The 9,807-nt window shown below is 31.2% G+C and overlaps 1 long non-coding RNA gene and 1 other non-coding gene across 2 annotated transcripts; one reads left to right on the top strand and one right to left on the bottom strand.

Moving 5' to 3' along the window:
* The first annotated feature begins 5,675 nt into the window (after positions 1-5,675).
* TRNAL-AAG (transfer RNA leucine (anticodon AAG)) lies at positions 5,676-5,756 on the top strand. Its single transcript has one exon. It is a non-coding gene; the product is annotated as a tRNA-Leu (tRNA).
* A 2,641-nt stretch (positions 5,757-8,397) lies between these two features.
* On the bottom strand, positions 8,398-9,111 carry LOC147404054 (uncharacterized). The gene is made up of 3 exons (XR_015177210.1): positions 8,859-9,111; positions 8,726-8,766; positions 8,398-8,629 (listed from the first exon to the last, which is right to left on the bottom strand). It is a non-coding gene; the product is annotated as an uncharacterized LOC147404054 (long non-coding RNA).
* Positions 9,112-9,807: the final 696 nt, after the last annotated feature.

Raw genomic sequence — 9,807 nt, 5'->3', positions numbered from 1 at the left:
AATCCTTTTTTCTCTTGTCTTCAGTCTTAAGATTCTATCTTCTTCAATGATCAAACATCAAGAACAAACTAAGATTTTTCGAAAAATAGAACATGATACGTTAGAAAAATCAAAGGCTCTCTACGCGAAATCAAAAATAATTTATCTTGGATTATTAAAAACAATGATTGCAGGTTTTTAGCAAAGAAAAGTCTAGGTTTGAATGAGGGTACGTATTTTAAGTCATTTTCTATTACTCCTCCACGTCACCTTGAAATATATTAGGTCTTCTATTGGGTTAGACTTCCAAGTAGAATTATTGATTTATTTGATTATGTTGCCATGAGAGAAAATTATTTGCATTTATTATAGAACAGGATTGGCTATATCAATCATAGTTATCATGAGATAATTGTTTGAATTATATCAAATTTATTCTTTTTAGGATGAAAGAGATTCCCTTCGTGAGGAAATGAGGTACGCAACATAAGATAATAATATTCACAAATGTTCGGTTCTAAAGATGTAGAAGAGAAGTCTAAAAAGAGTTATACATTAGTAAATATACGATGGACGACTGACTTAGAAGAAGGAAAAACTTAGACACGTAAACTAGATTGATCCATACATGTTGAAATGACATATTGCATTAAAATTTAAAACAAGTGGTGAAAGAGAAGTTATAGAAGGAATTCAAATAAAACAAATATATGGATAAGAAAATGACACTTTATGATAAATTAAGTAATGTGGTTCATATGATGGTTAACAAAAACATATGATAATTCAAGTTTTAACAATAAAATAAAGCGCAATAAAATTTAAAAATAAGGAAAAGGACATAATGAAAAAGAAAGCAAGTTAAAATATAGAGTCGTGATTCTATATTTTGAAAAGGATACAAAATTATACATCCCCATGAATATGTTTAGTTTTGTATCTTGAAAAAAAAGATTTATGATTCTAGCACATGCCACATCAATGGGTTTATGGGACACAACATTTAAAAAAAAAAAATCGTATTCAACGATCCAAGACTGTCGAATTTCATTAAATTTGATGGACTAAGGTGTCAAAATAAGAAAGAGGAAAATTAACTTGGGCTTAGACCCAGAAGGGAAATAGAAAGATAATGGAAAAGTGGAGTGTTGGAATTTTAGTTAAAATTTGAGGAAATGTGGAAGAATTATTTTTGAAAATTAAAAAATTTATAAGATTGAGAAACTAGTGGCAAATCTTAATCATATAGAAATTAGTTTGTTCTGGTTAACTAAACCATTTAACAATATTTTGGATATTAAAAATATATGGCAAGATTGGAGAAAAAATTAAGTCATAATCACACAAACAAGGGTGATATAAAAATCATATATTCGACTATTAAATTTTGAAAATAATAGTTCATAAAAAAAAAAGAGTTAGAATAAATTTTAAAAGGCCGGCATTCGGGGGCTCTAAAGAGAGTCAAACATTTTTTCAATGTATGGGTTAGAGATTTTCAAATGAGTTGATTTTTGGTGAGTATGATCTCTATTATGAGGAGTTCATCCTCACCAAAAATCAGCCCATTCTGAAACTTCTAACACCATCAAAAGTTATTTATAAAAATTGGACGGTCTAGGATTCTTCAACTTGTAAACTAGGATTAGAAGTTTTGGAATGAGCTAAGCTTTGGTAAGAATGATCTCTTCCACATAGAGACCATCCTCACAAAAAATCAGCCAATTCTGAAACTTTTAACCCATGTTTTGAAAAATGTTTGGCACAATGGTTGGGTCTCTTTAGAGCCTCCAAACGCTTCCCATTTAAAAAAATAATTAATTTGATTTCATATCATTAAAGTTAACTATCAAGATTATCTTCTTAGTTAAAAAATTGATTAATTTCATCTTCCAACAAAATGATGAATTTCATATTTCTTTTAATGGTTAATTTTGTGGGTACTGACAAAATAATTCTAATTAAGAATATTAAGGTTCTAAATTGTATATTTTGTGTTAGAGGAAAAGGTGGTCATTTAGAGTTAGAATTCAGATGGGTTTGCACCAAGAGACAACACTAATCAAGCTCTTCGCATTTTACTCTAGCTATTTATGAATGGGGAAATTATAAATTAAAAAAAAAAAAATTTAAATATAATTTTTAAGAATTTATTAAAAGAAATCAAAATTAGTCATTTAAGGGTCGAATTTTTTATTATTATTAAAATATTAAAATTTTGGCTATTGAACAGCCGATTTTTTTTTTTTTTTTAATTTTTTATATTCATGTTGCATTTGTATTACAAAAATTCCATTGGAGTTTAGAATTTGTTACCTAACATACTAACATACGTTGGGATGGATTCTAACACATCAATTTTTGGCATTCAAAAACATGATCTCATTGCACAGGATTATAAATGATAAAATATTAAAATCTTTGAACAAAAAAATTTAATTTTTACCATTAAATTTTAATTTTAAATTTTGAAGATCGATGGCCATTGTTTTTCAATAAGTACGATTTAGCTTTTCTTGCAATTTTTAGTTTTTCAATAGGATGGACCACTGACTTAAAAGAAGGAAAAACTTAGACAAGTAAACTAGATTGGTCCATACATGTTGAAATGACATATTGCATTAAAATTTAAAACAAGTGGTGAAGGAGAAGTCGTATAAGGAATTCAAATAAAACAAATATATGGATAAGCAAATGAAATTTTATGGTAAATTAAGTAATGTGGTTGAAATGATCGTTAACAAAAACATGTGATAATTCAAGTTTTAACAATAAAATAAAGCGCAATAAAATTTAAAAATAATGAAAAGGGCATAAAGACAAAGAAAAAAAAAAGCAAGTTAAAATATAGAATCGTGATTCTTTGATGCCCCATCTAACATATGCTTCCTGACGTGGTATGGGTTAGAACCATAGATTTTTTCCCAAGGATACAAAATTGTATATCCCCATGAATATGTGCAGCTTTGTATTCCGGGGAAATATATATATGGTTCTAGCACATGCCACGTCAATGAGCTTATGGGACACAACGTTAAAAAAATAAAGTTCATATTCGACGATCCAAGACGGTCGAATTTCATTAAATTTGACTGACTAAGGTGTCAAAATAAGAAAGAGGAAAATTAACTTCGGCTTATACCCATAGCTCAGCTTCACACATTGCAAAACAAATTTGAGGTCCTGGGTTTAAGTCCAGCTTACCCATATAAAAAATAATAATAGAAATAGGAAGGTGAATAGAAAGATGATGGACAAGTGAAGTCTGAGAATTTTAGTTAAAATTTGAGGAAATATGGGTGAATTATTTTTGAAAATTAAGAAATTTATAAGATTGAGAAACTAGTGGGAAATGTTAATCATAGAGAAATTATTTTGTTGTGGTTAACTAAATATTTAACAATATTTTGGATATTAAAAAAATATGGCATGATCGTAGAAAAAATTATGTCATAATCACACTGGCAAGAGTGATGCAAAAAATTGCACTCATTATTATGATATAAAATTCATATATTAGACTATTAAATTTTGAAAATAATAATTCATAAAAAAAAAAAAAGTTAGAATAAATTTTAAAAAGAGAGCCAAACATTTTTTCAATATATGGGTTAGAGATTTTGGAATGGGCTGATTTTTTGTGAGGATGATCTCTATTATGAGGAGATCATACTCACCAAAAATCAGCACATTCTAAAACTTCTAACACCATCAAAAGTTATTTATAAAAATTGGAAGGTCCACGATTCTTCAACTTGTAAATTAGGGTTAGAAGTTTTGAAATGAGCTGAGTTTTTATGAGAATGATCTCTTCCACATAGAGACCATCCTCACAAAAAATCAGCCCATTCCAAAATCTCTAACCCATATATTGAAAAAAATGTTTGGCTCTCTTTAGGCCTTCGAACACTTCCCATTTTAAAAGATAATTAATTTGATTTCACATCATTAAAGCTAACGATCAAGATTATCTTCTTACTTAAACAATTGATAAATTTCAACTTCCTACTAAATGATGAATTTCATATTTCTTTTAATGGTTAATTTTTTGGGTACTGAAAAAATAATTGTAATTAAGAATATTAAGATTCTAAATTGTATATTTAGTGTTAGAAGAAAAGGTGGTCATTTAGAGTTAGAATTGGGATGGGTTTGCACCTAGAGAAAACACTAATTAAGTTCTTTGCATTTTATTCTAGTTATTTATTAATTAATTATTGTCTTGAATATTGAAGGAGAGAAGTATATATCCTTGAGTGAGATTTAGTCTCCTCTAATTTTACTATTTTTCCTTTTCACTCTTTTTTCAATAATAACCTTCTAACTTTATTATTTTTTCTCTTTCACCCTTTACCCCAAAGAGGATGTCAGTACTGTAGGTACGGACAAACGCCAGTATAATAATAAGTTTAAACCTACTTTATCAAACCAAATGCTTAGCCTAGCCAATAAAATGTTTATAGATTGAAGGTAAATGAGTTGGGGATATTGAGGTGTATACATGAGTTGTAAGATTGATAAAAATAAAATTAGAAATAAGTATGTGTTACAGATAATTTAGAAATGTCCAAATAATCACTCACAACTAGGGGTGCAACTTGGTCCGGTTCAAACCAAGAGTTTTGGATTAGTTTGGTTTGTTTCGGTTTATAATAAACTTCGATTTGATTCCAAGTTAACAAAATAGAGAACTGACCAATTTGTTTCATGTCTTGTATAAAAACCGAACTAAACCGAAAACCAAATCCTTATATTAATAAAATTATAAATAAATATTATTAATCTATTTATTATGATATAGATAGATTAATGACCTATTATATGAGATTTCATATTTATATGTATATATTTTTATTAAAAATATGTTGATTCAAGTAGATTTTTAAGATATTGGCAATTCTTAGAATTGAACCAACCAAACCAATTTTAGTTCGGTTCGGGTTGATTTGGTTCTAAGGCAATTTGATTCGATTCCAATTCTCATTTAATGGAACTGACTTAGGTTGGTTCGATTTGAATTTGGCCTCAAACCGAACAAAGTTGCACCCCTTCTCACAACATGAATGTGAAAGAAATGTTTCTTCAAAGCCAATAACTCTAAAAAGTGACTAGCAAAATTGATTTTCATGGAGTTAATTATTGTGATATAGTATGGTTGTTGGTTGATTGTAAACCCCAAATATTTCAAATAATACTTTAAATTGAATATAAAACATTAGATCATGCTAAGTAGTTAAAGTGTAGGGGTGTCAACAGGATGATTTCAGTTCGGTACGAAATATACCCATAATCCAAACCTAGATAATAATAAAAAATAAAATCAAAAATTAGAAAATTAAGATCTAGAGTATTTTGTTTATAGTTGAGATTGATAAGGTTAAAACAAAGACTCTACATTCTCTTTTGATTTTAATTTTACATGAAGTACATTTACTTCTAACTAGCTCTTCGATCAATCTACACGATAGACTACTTAATATTGATCTTATAAATAAATTTATAAAAAAAAAAAATCCACTATTGTACCTTATTTGGGTATTCGATTGTTAAAGGGGTTCAAAATTAATACCCAGAATCGAACAGAAAAATAATTGGATCCACGACTGGAGATTCTAAAATAATCTATCTCAGATACATTGACTAGTTACTATTAAATAATGTGATAGATATATAATTTTCATACAAATTTGCAACAAGTTGAGATGGCCGAGTTGGTCTAAGGCGCCAGATTAAGGTTCTGGTCCGAAAGGGCGTGGGTTCAAATCCCACTCTCAACAACATTTTTTGTTTTTTCAAATCTTTTTTGTTCGATTCCAATTTGAAAAAGTATGTATCTCCAAAACCAAACCGTATGATTCTATCTACTTCAAACCCTAAGAACAAGATAAGGTTATTAAAGTAGAGGACAATGGACTTTTTGTATAGAAAAATCTGAGATTCCCTAAAAGTGATTAAGGCCAGTTTAAAAATAAAAAATTGAAGATAAGGTTCAATAAATTAAAAATAATTTGTCATAGACATTGAAGAACTTGAACATGACCTACTTTGGGAAGAAAAATTCAAGAGATTTTTAAGAGATGAGGGCATTTTGGTCATTTTTATTAGTATGTAAGAGAAGAATGAGGTCAACGTACATATCATCAATTTGAGAACACAGAGGATTAAGTCAAATATTCACAAAAACATGGAGGGGTGAGTCTAAATGGCCCAGTATTTATTCAGGAAACATTAGTTTGATGAAGATCAGACGGTCACAATTCTGTGTGTTAGCATCTGAGGTATTTAGTTGTCCTATTCTTTGAAGAGTACGATACAATTATCTCCATCATGTCTTGGGCCTTGTACTTAAAATGGGCCGGATTGGATCCAGCCCCTTTTAATCATACCTTAAACCTAGCTCAAACTCGGGCCAAGTTTCGGGTCACATCTGGTCCATCTCTAACCCTACACAACTGAATTCGGGCCTTTCTTTGGGTCAGATATGGGCTTTCTTCTTTTCAAATATGAATATGGTTCTTTGATGATGAAATGTTTCGATAAAATCATTTAAAGCTTTTACAACAATTGCGGTTGCAAAAATTGATCATTTGGTGAGTGTGTTTTGGAGGTGTTTTTCAATGAATATCTTTTTTGGATTTTCTTTAAGTTATACTAGAAATTTAGGTCCTTTTATCATTAATTTAATATCATAAAAACATTCTAGAAGGTATTGTAGTGTATGATTTTGAGAGCCATTTTCAGCTTTTGCATTTAGTGGGAAAAGGAAGCTGAGTCGAAAATGATTTTGAGAACCAAAAGTACAAGAACCTTTCTCTCCAAACGCTACCTTACCGGCATAAATAAATCAAGAATTTTCACTCCAAAAGTTAGTTATATATGTAATACCATTTTGTGAACCCACAACTTGGTTAGAGCATTTTGTTTATTATGGGCTTAAAACTAAGCTCATCAATGATGACAATGCACCAATGTTACACGGTTCATCGGTTCACTTGGTTCGAATTTGGGTCCCTGGTTCACTACTCTAAAATGAACATAGTTCGTAGGGGTACGTAGAGAAAATTTGTTTCTTGATTCACTTTGGTTTTCTAGATCGGTTCGCTTGTGCATATATACAAGTTATAAGTACAAATACTGTGTTAAAAAACATCTAAGTTAAATAGAAATAAATTGATATAATAATCCAAATTTTGAATATAAATAATGAAAAAATTATAATAAATTGGTTTGGTTCACCATATAATTAAAAAAAATTATTTGGCTCGCTGAACCCTATCAAAATTCGGTGGGTTCATGGTTTCCTTGATTTTACGAGCCTATCACAAATCGCACCACAAACTGGTTTGCTTCGTACTGGTTTGTGATTCGGACAAGTAGAAACAAATTGGGTAACATAGCAATGCACCAATCCAACGGCTAGGAATCACCCTGAAAAGTGTGCCATGTGGTAATATTCAAGGCCACCAACATGTGGCACTGGCATTAGCACATGGTGATGCTGCATATGTTTACGGTGTGATATTTTAAATTAAAATACTTAATAATAAATATATTATTATAAAGATCTCCTTATTTGATGTGTTGTAAATAATATTGTTTTAATCAAGATTTTTCTTCGAATCGTAGAATTAACCTGCTTGTTCTCAATACATTATACAACAACAATGTAGAAAAGAGTCTTGATAATCTGACTCTCCCACGTGGCATACTCAAAATACTCTCCTGATGTGGCATGTGCTAGAACTATATAGATTTTATGACTCGGGATACACATCTGCATAGATTTTATGGAGATGTGCAGATATGTATCCCAAGGCATAAAATCTATGGTTCTACCATGTGCCACGTTAGGATAGTATTTTGAGTATGCTACATGGGGGAGTCCAAAAATCATTAGTCCATAGAAAAATAAACAAAGATGCTATCACACACATGAAACACAAATATTCACGTGTTTCTCTCAAAATTGAGGTATATTTGTTGATTTACATCGATTCCATTATGAAGAGAACTTTTTTTTGTATAGATTACATCATTTCACTGAATAAAGATAAAATATGAACTCTTGAATAATGTAATTAGGGTTTTACATAATATTAGTGAAAATACACCTAAAAAATTTACTTTCAAGACAAGCAAAGTGGGGTGGGGGGGACTGGCCCCTGCAAACCCCATCGGGCTCAATGCCAAACTCAACTGACGAAAAACTGTGGAAGAATTAACAATACTCCTAGCTGACCTACCACCAAACACACCTTATAATAGTCATATCGTTGTGTCACAATGCTCGTGAAATTGTTTTATCGAACAAAAAAAGAGGGGGGGGGGGGGGGGTGTGAAGTTTAAATTTAAAAAAAAAATTTAGAATTGGAACTTAATTTGGAATTTAGTAATTATTTTTAGAGAAATCCCAAATGAAATAATCAAATCACTCCAATTCTCGATCATACAAAAACATACATAGTAAGATTACAAGATAACAAATATTTATTTGAAAATGAAGGGAAAAATAAAAGAAAGAACAAAATAAATGGTCTTAATCATCTTCAACAGTTCAACCTGTTTGGGGAGGTGGGCCTTTTGGCACGCCTGGCCGCTTCGGTCCCCCTGCCGCTGTGGGATTAATAGCTCTATCTTGCACATTTACTTTCTGTGAAAAAAATACTGGATTTTTAGCCAAAAAAATAAAAACTTGAATAGCAAACCATGCACAAAAATTTTATATAAAAATAAATAAAATTTTCACCTGGACTGATTTCAACTTGGGTTCGTCCCCATCTTCATTTCCTAACAAAAGTAGGGAAAAAATGCAGTAATAATGAAGAAAATGGGTTCTTTTTTTTCAATTAAAATAAAAAAGAGTTTTTTTTTTTAATTACCTTTTTTTGCAAAATTGCAAGCTTTGATACCTTCAACAAGGTCAAGAAATCTCTTATTCAGATCTTGGATGAGTTTCTCCATGAAATCTATATTTTTTTAATTTGGTGGATAGATGTAGAGAAAGAAAGCTTAATTTTCTTGTAATTCTTCTTATACACGGATCTTTGATAAGTTCTGACACGGCTTTAATGGAGGGAGACTGTAGAGACACTAGAGTCTAGATTCTGGAGAGCTTAAATCAAGAGTCAAGAACACCACCATGGCACCATGTGCTTTGGCTTATTTTTAATGTCCATTGGAAAATAACATACTATACAGTTCATAGTTCAGAGATGGAATGCTTGACCTCCGATCTAACTGTACCTTTATTGCTTTAATCCCTAAAGTGGTGGGGACAGAAGACATCAAGGATCTGAGGCCTATCAGTTTGGTGAATACTAGTTACAAAATCATCACGAGCATCCTTGCTAAAAGATTAAAAGGCGTCATTCAAGGACTGATAGGGTACAATCAGAGTGCGTTCATTAAAGGGAGACAGATTCTAGATGGGGTCTTAATAACAAACGAATGCATTGATTCTAGACTGAAGTCAGGTAAAGCGGGGGTGGTTTGCAAGGTAGATCTTGAGAAAGCTTATGACCACGTCAACTGGCAATTTTTGGAGTACATGTTGGGGATAATGGGCTTTGGTGACAGATGGATCTCTTGGATTATGATGTGTGTGTCGTCCCCATCCTTCTCGATTTTGGCGAATGGGACGCCCCGCGACTTCTTTAAGAGCACTAGAGGTCTCAGACAAGGGGATCCCTTATCCCCTTTTTTGTTTACCATTGTGGCAGAATCGCTCGGGAAGATGGTGGAGAGAGGGGTGATGAATGGCTTTTTCACGGAGTTCTCAGTGGGAGCAGGTAATGTCACTGTTTCCCACCTTCAATTTGCAGATGATAC

The sequence above is a fragment of the Akebia trifoliata genome, chromosome 4 (genome assembly GCF_017979445.1).
Source record: "Akebia trifoliata isolate Shusen 1 chromosome 4, ASM1797944v1, whole genome shotgun sequence".
Lineage (NCBI taxonomy): Eukaryota > Viridiplantae > Streptophyta > Magnoliopsida > Ranunculales > Lardizabalaceae > Akebia > Akebia trifoliata.
This window is presented reverse-complemented; position numbering and strand designations above follow the sequence as displayed.